Source organism: Aptenodytes forsteri, unplaced genomic scaffold (genome assembly GCF_000699145.1).
Source record: "Aptenodytes forsteri isolate BGI_AS27 unplaced genomic scaffold, ASM69914v1 Scaffold94, whole genome shotgun sequence".
Lineage (NCBI taxonomy): Eukaryota > Metazoa > Chordata > Aves > Sphenisciformes > Spheniscidae > Aptenodytes > Aptenodytes forsteri.
Genome location: NW_008795017.1, coordinates 402,685 through 416,841, shown reverse-complemented (window position 1 = coordinate 416,841; position 14,157 = coordinate 402,685).

Below are 14,157 nucleotides of genomic sequence, written 5' to 3'. Positions count from 1 at the left end.
TCAAGGTCAGGTTGGAGGGGGCTCTGAGCAACCTGATCTAGTGGAAGATGTCTCTGCTTATTGCAGGGGGTTTGGACTAGATGACCTTTAGAGGTCCCCTCCAACCCAAACTATTCTACGATTCTATGAAATTTATGAGGCTTCTGGTTAAAGAAATGTTTAAAGTGTAACATGGTAAAATTAAGTATACTTTGATATTTAAATGACCAGATATATGACCCAAAACTTACCAGGTTTCTAATTACAGATTTCTGTGACAAACTTTCAATCAACTATTTCATAATTGGAAAAAATAGTAATTGGTCAGTGAATATGGTACAAGAATAAATAAGTTCCTCTATCAGAAATTCCTACCAATTTTTTACCTACCTTTGAGTGGGCTATTCACAGAGATCAGCAGCAACACAGACTGCATAAATCCAGGAATCCATCAAACCCCACCTTCTGCTTTGGAGAAGTGACCAGGAGAGCAGAACATGCTTGGTATTGAGCACTCCTTAACCAACATTTTCATCCTCATTTGTTCAGGGCTAGAAAGTGATTTCTGCTCACTTCCCATCAATGAACAGCGGAGTCACAGTCATAAGAACTCTCTAGTTTGTTGCGATCACTTAAACTAGCAACTTTCAGGATCCTAATGGTGCTCAAATTTAAAGCCTCATAATCAAGATGATTCATCTCTTGAAAAAATAAACATAAATTTCAGACAGTCACTTGGAGTCACTAAATCTATAAACCAGGAAATGGTCACTGCTCAACTTTTACTTTAATATGAACTGAGAAACCAATTAACTACATTTTTCTCAGGAAAAAATATCATTTTTAAGAATTGCTAATGGAAGTGATGAACATTGGAAAACTCCATCTCTTTATATTTGCATTGGATAAGCTATTTATTTCCTGAGGGATTTTAAGAAAAGAAGTTTCCTTGAAAAATGTGTGAGATCTGTTCCTGCTTTTATATTGGACTGTTTTTTTTAAGATCAGTCCATAAAGCTCCTCCCACAGTGTTACATCTCTGGACAAAGTCATATCGATGCCAGATACCTTTAAAAATCTATAAAAATATTCTATATTGTCTGTTCAGACTTCCATCGAAGCACATCAACTTCAGTAGTACAGTATTTTGAATATCCATAGCATCCATTTACTTTGGTCAGAATCAGATTAAGTTTTATCAGCTAAAAAGAGTAAGGAAAAGCTACATTCAATATGTAAGAATGTAAGAAAAAAAATAGAATATTCTGATTCAGGTAGATCTTCTCTCAGCTACTACTGAAATGGTCAAGATCACTAGAAATAAAGGGAGAAATTGAATAAAGCACTCATGTTTTCTTCCATTTTTCTCTACATATCCATTCCAAAATTATTAGTAATGAGTTTATGTTTCCCTAGCTCCAAAAGTTAAAGTCCTTCTTGACTGTTTCCCTTTGATCCTAACATTCTTCCTAAAATTCTTTCCAATATTACTAAAGACCAGGAACTTGTACTCCCAGAGTAAAAACAGATTTCTTCCCTGCAGACTGGCAGCCTCCATTGTCAGATATTAGATGTATTTTTCCCTAATGGCTTGGAAGAAGTACTTGGTGCAGGTAGGATATTGAGACTGCTCTTTTTGACATAGGAATCAAAAGTGACTTCCAAGTGAGCACAGGCAAGGTAGGAGTTATGATCCTTCACTGCCTACCTCTGACATCAGGAGCCTGATATTTATTGCTGGCCTTGAGCTGGCAGCAGAACGGCTCTGAGGAAGCTTGCCCTGGGCATGTCCACATATAGAGAAGGGGATTGAGGCTTAGCCCCTCTCCTACAATCCTTCCTGTGCTTGATGAGGACATCAGTTACACTAGAACTTTCTTTTCTTTCTCTGTAGCCAGACCAGCCTGCATAAGGCTGTAAGTGAAAGTCATTACTCTTCATATCCCCTTGCATAGGCATGTAAACCAAAGCATTCTTTAATGTACGGGTGGAAGAGCTTAGGTAAGGACGACCACTCTGAGTCTGAGATGTATACATGTTTTGTAAGCAGATTGTTGCAAACAGTAGTCTTATAACTGCTTTTATATTATTTATTATCCAGCTGAATAATTTTAACATTCTTTCACTGCTCAAACATACGCAAAAACAGCTCTTGCCACAGTGCAAACTAACTTATGTCTGAAACATTTTTCTGAAACATTTTATAGACGAGTAAAATATTTTAGGGAGGAATAGAAAAGTTTAATTCCTTGAGAGATGATCAACTGCAAATGTCTCTATAACATGGTCATAGTCTATTTCTTGGCTTAAAGTACAATTCAACTAAGAAAAGATGTTATTATTTAGAAACCGTGACTCCAGGCAAGATTTGTTAAAAGAGTTCTGTGATGCTGTTAGAAAACAAAAATCATCTTCGGTCTGTAGCAGAAGGACAGCTGTTATATGTAATTGCAACAGAAAAGTAGTAAATAAATATGGCCTATCACTCTTTCATACAGTGGTGCAAAAACTTGACAAGTACTCAGTTCAGTCAAATTCATATTAGGAGCAAGTGCCCAGAAAAAAAAAAAAAGAAAAAACACAAAAGAATGAGATGATTTAGAGAGAATCAGGTACCTCAGATATGGCAAGGTGGTTATCTACCCTCACTGAAAGTTTATCACATCACTATTCACTTGACATTAGTTAAAAAAAAGGGAAAAAAAAAGCACAAAGCATTTGGAAGGAAAATATAGTACGTGCACACTTGTTAATGTTATAAATATTAAGTAATACCCCTTGCTTTACATTTGTGAGTAAGGTTAGATCATTTAGTGTTGCAAAGGAAAAGTGTCTTTGTGTTAGGCACTGGTGATGTGTGAATACTAAGGATGAAATTCCTCTTAGGTGACCCAAAGATGCCACAGAATAACTGTGTCTATAAAATCATTGTATGCTTTGCATTTGTCTCTTAGGAGAACTTCTGTTTCCTTTGTGTTGCTGGCAGGTTGAATGCAACATGCCAGTGGACATATAAGACCACCCACCCACTGGCCCCTGCCATCTGTGTGAATAACCTCATCTTTGGAGAATTCCACCTGTAAAACTCACGGTCTGGGTCAGGGCCTTAAACTATCTGCCAAACAATTAGTATTGCATGAGCTTTGCAGAAACACTGTATGTTAAGACAGCTGCCTCCAGAGGCCAGCCCTTACCTGATGACAATGCAAATGTTTCATGGCATTTGTTGCCACTCCTTGGGATGAATAAGCCCCATGAACATTGTGTAAACACACAAGTTACTCAAAGAAAATCTAAGTCCTCATCACCAATGTCTGCTCCAGGCAGAGGCTGACTGGTGGGACAAGGAAGTTTGTAGCCTTTCAACCAAGGAGTAAAAGAGCAATGAAGGACCAAATTCGATTTAAAAGAGACGTGTAAATTTGTGGAAGGAGGACACAGGTGCTTCATAGCACTGACTTCAAAGTCTAAAAAAGAAATATGAACTTTATGTTTTATACATCTTTTCTGAACACACATGCACGTATCCATGTACATAAACATGCAGGACCTTACAAGAGCTGTTTTGGGCCCTGAAGCAAACTAAATATTCCCCCCCCCACTGCCATCTCTCCTCAACACTCAACCCTGCACACACCTCCCCCAACTTCTCTGCGCTCAGCACCCTTCTCCATGTTCTTTAAATTTGCCAAAAAGCACCAGAGGAAGGTTTTAACTTTTTTATACCTTTCTACATATATCTACCTAATCTTTTTCTATATTCACGTGCCTCAACTTCCTCCACAGCCATGTGTCACTGCCCCTGTTTCCTAAAGCTCCTTAGACTCACCCATGCATCTGCTCTCGCCCATATTTTTTCCAGAGATGACGGCAGAATGCAATCAATAGTTTCCTACTTGCTCACCATATTGCGAACTGAGAAAGGACAATCAGAGCAGGATTAGTTTTCTCAGCACACCTGGGCAGTCACTTGGAGTCACAGCATCTCCTGCGCTCCCCTTGCCCTTCATGCCACCTGCTAGTCCCCACCCTTTCACAGAGGGGTGTAAGTCACTCTCAAACCAGGATTGCAACACTTTATTTTGTTCAGTCGGACTACCCAAGCTGCATTATTATAGACAACTGTGTTTTCACCCTTCTGCTTATATTATTCTTATTTGGTAGATAGTACTGGACTGTTTAAGAGAGTAAAATCTTTCATAAATAAGCAGATCCAGATTTTAAGTTCTCATTTTGCTCAAATCAGTGGCAAATTTCCTCTGAGTCCAGGCAATCCAGATATGCAGCTGGGCTAAACGAGAGGATTATCATTGATAACAGGAATGTTATTTTAATGTAACGAAGTGAGGATCTAGGCCCAAGGTCATTTATTAATTGAATATGGAAAACACTGGAGTAGTTTAAAGGCTCTAATGACAATATCTGCAGGGGAAACATTTGTCAGTGTTTTCTTTTTCGCCCTCTTTCAAGCCTGTGGGAGGGAGTGGATACATTGCGTTGGAAAGTACTCCCAATGACAGATACAGAGGAGCAAGGAGATGAAACAATTACAGTAGATGGAAGCCTGATGGGTGGGAATGGGGGAGGGGATATTCATTCTGAGTCTACAGTTACTGTAAAAGTTTAGGACAGTTTTCACATATTTATCCAAGATGGCCTTTGAAGTGTCTTGTGGGTAACAGTTGGAGGTCTGCTGTCACCGAGAGTGTCAAGGGACCCTGAAGATTTACAACGCAGCTTTCCCAGCAGAGGGTAATTGCTGCTACAGAAGAGAGGCTGAAACAGCTCTTTAAACTTAGGCCCAACTTTAGCTTTTGCACTGTTGTCCTGAGAGCTGAAAACGGCAGTAGTTACATGTTCCTTGCACCGTCTGAGTGGGGTCTGTAAGCTACTGCCCACCTTCTTTAACTGTAAGTCTCTGGGAGACAAAATATTCTATCAGTGCTCAGGAACCAGCAATGAGTTTTAGTATCTCCATTCCTGGCTCTGCAGTCTGAGACACCCCAAAGAAACCTGAATTCAAGAACACTCTGAGCAGCCATTCTCTAAAGATCAAGTTCACTTCAGATACCTACGCTATATCTAGCTTTTTTAACCTTGTTATGTACATTAGCACCAAGAGTGGACTCATGGCCAAAATTGTCCATATGTTAACTGCCTATAGGAGCACCCTCTGGGCCAGTTTGGAGGTGACTCAGATACTGGTGTTAGTACAGAAGGATGGGCTGTGGTACAATCTGCCATTTTCCCATCTACGCTTACAAGTATTTAGCATGCCAGACAGCTCAAAGGCTCATTTTCCAAGCTTGCATCAGCCATCTCAGAAGGACCATGACGGTGATTTGTGAGTACCTGTACAGAGGCGCCTCCGCACAGTCAGTCCCGAGTGTGCCCAGTGGTTCCCCAGCCTTCCTCACAGTGGATGTAGAGACGGGATGCAGCCTCGCTGCACGCCACGGCTCCCCCTTAAAAACTGTGTGGGATCAGGGGCGTGAGTAAAGCCCAGCGTCCCTGACACTTAACTTCTGTGCTCATTCATGTTTGTTGCAGTGTATGGTGAAACTTTGGCAGGCTTTTCTTACCGAATAATCTTCTTAGGCAAAATCAAGAAATCTGCTTCCACAGAGCAAGAGAGGGTCACGCAGGCCCCAAATATCAGAGTGAAGGACGAATTCTTCAGTTTGGTATAAGAGCAGACAGTGCATGAAAAAAGGTGACAAGGGGTCAGTAGGGGAACACACAGGATAAAATACTTTCATCTATTGTGCTGGGGTCAATAGGCTCCCATCAGGAAATCTTGAACCCAAGATTAATTACTTGTTGCAGTAGGTATACCATTGTGCTCTGGAAGACACTGTGGTGACTTTAGGCATCTTGCAGATTTCTGGCTCACACAATGCAATCCCATATAAAAAAACAATAGTAGCTAAGAAAGTAGTAGTGGGTGGTGGTGAGATGCCTTTTAGCTCATTCTAATCAAACTCTTTTCAAAGATACCTCCAGCTTGGCTAGAAATGATGAGAAACTATTTGTTAAATATTATGAAAGAATTTCATAGCAATTCAGAATTACATGTCACGGCTATTATGTTAATGCACTTTGCAATTTATATGACAGAAAACCTTCTTTTTTAAAAAAAAATCCCAAATCTATCTGTGTACATTCTATTGGAAAATTTTTTGAATTCCTTGAATTCCTTATGTCGTAAACTTGGGAGTCTCATGTTTTAAAACTAAGCTTCAGTCCTAGTTTTGTCAGGGTCCAAATATATGGATCCCTTTAGAGCAATTAAACATAGATGTTTTTTTTTTTAAGTTGACCTTTTAAAATAAAAATAATTAAAAAAAATTGAGCCCAATCCTATAATCTTTGTTTTGGGTAAAATTTCCCATGAAATTTAAGATTATCAATAGTTAATTCTTAAATTATTAAACAAAAGTAAAATTCTGGTTGATTTAGAATAGCAGGATTGGTTCTGTATGGTACATGTATGTTTTAATAAGCGCTTTATCAACATTTTAGGTGAAGACCATTTGCATCAACTGATCCTCACTTCTTGTCCCGAACTGCAGAGCTGTGTTGTGCTGTCCTAGATCCTGCACCAGAGCTGATAAAATACCAATGACATGTGAAAAGACCAAAAGCCTTACTTTCGTCTTTGTGATTGTGATTCGCTATTGTAAAGAGGTTGTAAATACGAGCTACTTTGCCATTTATTTTATTATTATATGTCTTTCCTTGATATATTTAAATCTTTAAAAATAATTTCCAGTAAGCATATTCTCTAGTGGTTAATCTACTTAGCCCATAACATGGATCAAGTACATTACAAAAATCTCAGTGAATCTCTCATGAAATATCAATAATTTACTAAATGGGTACTTTAGAAAACAACAAGAAAAAGATCATCCAGTGATAAAGGAAAAGAAACTGCAAAAGATCAAAATTTAAGACACTGTACCGGTTATACTACAGCTCATCATTTGAACTCTTAAAGCTTAGGATGTCTTAAATAAAACTTAAATAAAATAATCTATGCTACATGTGACTGTTTATGTGTTTTTATTTATATAGAAAGGAAAAAAAACAAACAACAAAACACAAATGGCTCCACAAACTACTTACTCATCTTGGTTGAATGAAGCATGGTCTCCTATGGGATTTGTGTCTTATTGTTCATTGTAAGCTCTGATTGGAATTTCCCAGAGGCTGGGCACTTGCAGTTAGGTATCTGATGCCTGCCAAATTATGAACTTCTGCTGCTACTTCTTTTGCCATCAGGGCACTAAAAGGGACTTCTGGGTCACTTTTTGACCCTGTTTTCACAGGTTTTTTAAGAGCTCTGTAAACCTTCTATTTCTGTCAGATCGATTGACACTGTTCAGGATGTTCAAAAGTTAATGGGAAAAACAAACAGAAACAAAGATAAATTATTTGCTTTCATTAACCTAATTTTTTGAAGAAAATCTAGATAAAAATATCAGAGTAAAACAGAATATTTTTCTTGGTTTCCCAGTAAATTTTACACTTCCTCTCTGTTTAGGATATAGTTTTTCCTGTGTTTTTTCTAGTGAAACCTAATTCTTCCTATTGTGCTTAGCTTAGTGCAGGGATTAAATGAGGATGTAAAATGCCATCCCTATTAAAGGACAGATGTTAGTTTGTTGGACTCTCAATCACGTTACCGAATCTGAGGCCCATCCTGACCTCTGTTTGCATACAATGGCCCCACAGGACCATCTAAAGTAACAGAGGTGTGGAACTGTATTACCTGAAATGTGAGGAGCAGTAATGTAAAAAAAAAACAGTGAGGACTTCATGGAGGTCTTAGTGATTCTGGGCATTCACAGAGTCTGGTAGTAAAATGTACCTGATTATTTTCTATGGCACAAATGTACATATGTGGATATATAATACAAGCATTTCAACATGTGTAAACAATTATTTCTTTCCTATTACTCTGCTTGTTTGTCTCATTAACATTAGCCATGCACCCTTCCTTCAGCTATTCTCCATCTGTGGGTGGCTAGGGATCTACTGGGAAGCCTGCTGGTTGACTTACAGCCAAGGTGAATTGTCCTACTTCACTGGACCATTGCTGGTGATTGAGAAGCTGTTCTGGACTATCTTAGTTCAGTGGAAGGAATCCTATGGCCTTCGATATCCTTTAAATTATACTTTTTTAAGTTTCGGAGGCAAAGAGATATTATTAGATCAAAATGTTCTGTATCAGGTCAACATTTGCTAGCTTTTGTTTGCTGCATAATCAAAGTTGTGATTGATATATAGCTTAATCCTCCTTCTTTATATTTTTTAATCCTCTGTTACATATTAAATGTGTTCAAAGGAAAAAATCACATGCTTTTTTTGAACCACTGACTTTGCTAACACTTTTTTTACTTACAAGCTGTTATTTAGCATCTGTTGTGGGAAAGAACACACACATTCCTAGATATTTTTCATGGTCTAAAGATTTTAAGATACAAGAAAGAGTGACTGTACTCATATTAATTTTTCTGTCATAATGCAAATAAGGAATGATGTGTGCTGGCTGGAGCTGAACAAATAATCAGTAGAAAATAATGTATTCAGTGAATTCTGCCTCTGTCTGTTTCATATTGTTCATGGCCATATCTTGGCTCTTTTCTGAAATAAATGACTTACTCTGAATTATTTACTACAGTCTACATTAGGTAGATTTTTGGCTGCATGCCTCAAGATGCATGTTTGCATATGTGACTGCAGAAGCTGTAAACTGTACAGGAAGGCAGCCATGCCTTACAACTCCATCATTAATGCTTATTTTATAATAGCATCTATGCCCAGGTTTAGACAGTGCCACACAAAGCAGTGCAGCACCCAAATATTAGGTAACCCAAATGGGGGCAGAAACCACAGATCCAAATAAAATACTTAAAAATCCTTGACGGAGTTAGGTGAACAATGGCATTCATGACAGGAGGACATGAACAGGGTGATGTCTAAGCTAGACAGCGAAATGTGCTGAAGGAAATAAAAAATTTAAAAGCCCTGTTCTTCGACACATTCCTGCAGCAAATGCCCTGATAAGCTTTAAGACCCTCAGTTGGAGGGTTGTCTCACTATTCTCTGTTAAAATAGAGACAGAGAGAGAAGGAGAAGAAGGGTAGCACATGCCCGCTATAAAATAAAATATCCATAAAAAGGAAGGGCCTCCTTCGGCATTAGGGTTTCAAACCCACCTTTCCTTCTCATATGCATCCATAAGAGAAAAGGACAGAGGTTTTTTGCAGAAAGTGTCAGCTGCTATGTCTTTATGGTGAAAATAAATACCAACTCCTTGAATATAATGTAAAGTGCAGAGTTTTAATAGAAAAGGTAATATCAGACATATATTTAAACACTGAGCAAAGACTAAGGTAACGGTTGTAGAATTATTTCTAAGTTTACAGTCCTATTTAAAAAAAAACAAAAAAAAACTCCAAGAAAAGTCACATGTACACAGAAATCACTAACAGGTACTCAGTGACACAGAAACTGTCTTGCAACCTTATACCAGCCAAGCGAGCGGTGCTAACTTGGCAGCATAAGGGAAGGTATAATACTGTATAAGTGTGCGTGGGAGGCTAGCAAAGAGAAAAAGAGAAAGTGTAGGAGGAGGTGAATCTGCCATTTTGCATTTGGTATGAAACAGTTTTCTATTCTGTTGCTGCCTGTTTAGTACTGTAGTAAGTGTGGGGCAGGGATTATTTCTCTCTGTCCATAGGCTGCTCTGAACAACAAATAATCCTGTGTTACGTAGACACTGATTTCCCTTTCCACTGAGAACCTGTGAACCAAAGTCATCTGTGCCAAAATGAAAACTTGTTTCCTCAGACTGACACTAGACCCTTTATATTTATTCAGCTGTCAGAATTTATCCTCATGCTATAAAGAGGGGAAGGACCCTGGGAGCTTCTGAATTGTTAAAGCTGAGGGTCATGCTCTAAAGTCTTATGACGTTTATTATAAAGGGCATTTTTTATATTTGAAAGGGATTGACCAAAATCTTACTAGGTTAAGACACAGCTTGTATAAAGACTGTGAGGTCAACTTCTGCTCTGAGTTATGCCAGTGTAAATCTGGGATAATTTCACTACAGTCAGTGGAGTTAATCCAGGAACATAATTATCCTGTTGTTTTGGGTCATGTGATGCCTATGGAAAACAATGGGAATTATGTGCATAAACAACATGATGACTGAGTTCTGAATAGGTAACTGTTACCAGGACTGATATTTAACCTGGCAAACATAAAAGACAGATATTATTAATTTGACATAGGTATAATGCTATAGAAAAACATGAATATATGTATATACATAGCATCTGTCAGAAAATCAGACACTCGGCAAAGAGCTATCCAGACACATTTCCAGTTTGTTTGTTTTGTGGGTTTTTTTCACCAAAACCCTCAACTCAGAATACAGCTGAAGCTACTGAAGACATATTTGATTTCAGGTGGATGCCAGGTCTAAAGTGAGAAAGACTTTATTTTATTGTTTATGGAAAAAAATATTCTTTGCTTTCCTGAAAGTGTGATACTGGCCACTGGGACTACATTTTTTTTTTAAATATCACAACAGAAAAATGGGAGGAGAGTGTAAGCAACTAAAGTTATACTCCCAGGATTCACCAGGTAGGGAGTTGATGGAGGAGCTGGGGGGTGCACTAGAGAATGTAAAAATACAAATGGCAAAGAAATTTTCAAAATTGTGGAAAGCCAGGGCAAGCGACCTGAGCCCGAACTTCAGATTTGGTTACCAGAGGTTACCAGAAGATTACCAGAAGGTTACCAGAAAATGAGAGACACTGCCTACATCTCTTTTAGCAAACAAAGCAATGAACAATGAAATAAACAGCAGGGTGTCCAGAAGCCAACTGAAATTATCTGGTCATGTCTGTAGTATTAAGCAATTTTTACCACTGTAAGTCCAAACTGTGTTTTGGGAATGGTTCCTGGCCTATGAAGACTTCTGAACTGTGCACTCAGAAAGTGCTAGTTTACCAAGGCCAAAACCTTGCTGGGGACCATTCCACCAATTTAATCATGCAAACTAGCAAGTTCTGATGCCTGGGCCCTGACACCATTTCATTCACTGGCAGAGCTATAGCTGGTGTGTCTGAAGGAAGTTTGTTATCTCCGATATCCTTATTAGCCTTAGCTCACCTCTCTGACTTTCAGCGTCAGGAAGAGCTGATCTCTCACAGATGCCTGCCTCATGAGATCACAGGTTTCATCTCTTGGTCCTGGGAGATCTTCACTGTACTTACTACTCAAGAACACTCCACGAGCTGATTTTTGACATCTGTGTTACTAGGAGATAACTATCCTCCTCTCCAAAAAACCTAGAGTAGTTATATCATTTATTATGTGGTTCATTAATGTGATTCCTTCTTACAAAAATTCCAACCTTAACTGAGTAGGAATAATAAATAATGAGAACCTGGTTCATTTTGATCTCAAATATATGAACTACTACTATACAGCCAAGAACTGTAACAGGAGTAAAAGGAAAAACTACTCCTAGCAGGGTAAGAATTAAAATGTAATTTATTCCCTAATTCAAGCGGGATGGCTTGATTTTACTAATCTTTAAAAAGAGATTCATGATAATAATAAACTATGATTTACCAGTATACTAACAGTTACACCAGGATTTTTTTTTTAATTTTGAAAACAACAAAAATTTTCAACTCCAATTCTCATTTCTTTTAGCCAAAATATATCCAACAAAGTCATTAATGATTATTTTGCATTTATGGTTTTGCAACCAATATTAGAATATAGCCATCTTCTTCCAAAAAGCATGTATGTAGTATCTTAAACACACATATACTATCCCAGGGGGTGCCTTGCAGTCATAGATCTGCTTAAAAAAACATGTAAAGTATTAAGGAGAACAATATTTTTTGCCTCCAAATTCATAAGACTCCATAATAAATAAGCTGCGATAAAGGATCGTAGACACAACTGGAATTTGAAGGTTTCCATACTGTGTCCAGGACCTACACAGCTAGCAGAGGCACAAGACCTATTCAGCATGTCCCAAGCTTGAATAAGGGAACAATTAAGCTCATAATCAGGTTTGTACTTGTGAACTCCACTAACATTTTACAATACAAATAACAAGAGCCATAGTTTTCCTGTGGTGCAGCTTCTATCAGTCTTGCTGAATCATCTGAAGCAGATGTGGAAAAAGATCCCTTCTCCAACTCTTAAACCACAAAACAATCATTATTTGACAGAATTTTTCACGCAGTGTTGGCCTGTGTTGGACTGGAACTGGTGACACACCAGTGAAAGTTATATTCTCTATTTTTGCCTATACCCTTGCATAGTACTAGCATTATACCATAGAAGTAAAGAATAATTTCAGTTGGGAGCAACCTCTGGAAGTATGCCTGAACCAATGCCCTGCAAGGCCAACCTTGAAGTTATATTAGGTTGCTCAGGGTCTTGACCTATAATTTCCTTCTTGTCAAGGAAATACTTAAGGGATACAATACTTTGTTGGCCTTGCTGTCCATTTCTCTGGTCCATACTTCATTAGTTTGTAAATGACACGATGGGAGACAGTGTTGAAAGCCTTACTAAAGTTGAGATAAACACCCACTACTTTCCCCTCATCCACCAAGCTAGTCATCTCATCACAGAAAGCTACCAGTTCGGTCAAGCAAGTTTCCCCCTTTTTAAATCCATGATGACTAATTTCAGCCATATCCTAGTCCTTCATGTGTTTGGAAATGGTTTTCAGAATTATTTGCTCCATCATCTTTCCGTGGACTGAAGTGAAGTTGATCTGCTTGTTGGTCCCCAGATGACCCTTTTTGTCTATCTAGAAGATAGGAGGGACATTTGCTGTCTTCCAGTCATCAAGAACCTCTCCCAAATGCCATGACCTTCATTATTTCTCATGAAACTGTGGAATACAGCTGCAGAAAATAGTATTTGTCAGTTTTCAGTCAACAACAGAAATGTATTACTGTCTACTTAGAAGCATAAAAAGGTGTTATTATAAAGTGTTAATATAGTCTGTGTTGTCAGCTTAGACAGAGACCTCTTCCACAAGGTCATTGCTGGCTTTGAACTAAGTCTGGACTCATCAGTTTAAGCAAAAATTGACATGCTTGTTCCAGCCCTTAAACAGTTTCTTTAGACTGTGGACCTAGTTCAGGCTGAGTCTTGCAGTTTTAAAAGATATAGGGCAAGTCTGCTTCATGAAGTGGAGTTAGATTTTAAATGAAAGGGAGTGAGATGTGGAAGTAGAAGCATCTGAGCTACCAGAGAGCCAAGGGTTATACTGCTTTACTAAATAGCAGTGTCGGTGCACAGCCTAAAGTCTTGGATTCTTGATAGTCTACACTGCTTGGCTGTTAGCTTGCTCTGGTGTTGACTGATCCGAGCCTGCACAGGGTTTCAGAAATGTAAAGAAGGACTCTTAAATTAAAAGGCAATATCATAGAATCATAGAATTATAGAATCCTAAGTTGGAAGGGACCTCAAGGTTCTGGTCCAAACTTTCTTGGCAAAAGCACAGTCTAGACAAGATGGCCCAGCACCCTGTCCAGCTGAATCTTAAAAGTGTCCAATGTTGGGGAATCCACCACTTCCCTGGGGAGATTATTCCAATGGCTGACTGTTCTCATTGTGAAAAATTTTCCTTTTGTGTCCAATCGGAATCTCCCCATGAGTAACTTGTACCCATTACCCCTCATTTTTTCTATGTGACTCCTTGTAAAAATGGAGTTTCCGTCTTCTTTGTAGCCACCCTTTAAATACTGGAACATGGTGAAAAGGTCTTCCCTAAGCCTTCTTTTCTCAAGGCTGAACAAACCCAGTTCTCTCAGCCTTTCCTCATATGGCAGGCTTCCCAGTCCTTTGATCATCTTTGTGGCCCTTCTCTGGACCCTCTCCAGCCTGTCCACATCTTTTTTGTATAGTGGGGACCAAAACTGAACACAGTATTCCAGGTGTGGCTTGACAAGCATCCTCATATGGCAGGCTTCCCAGTCCTTTGATCATCTTTGTGGCCCTTCTCTGGACCCTCTCCAGCCTGTCCACATCTTTTTTGTATAGTGGGGACCAAAACTGAACACAGTATTCCAGGTGTGGCTTGACAAGCGCTGAGTAGAGTGGGATAATGACTTCTTTATCTCT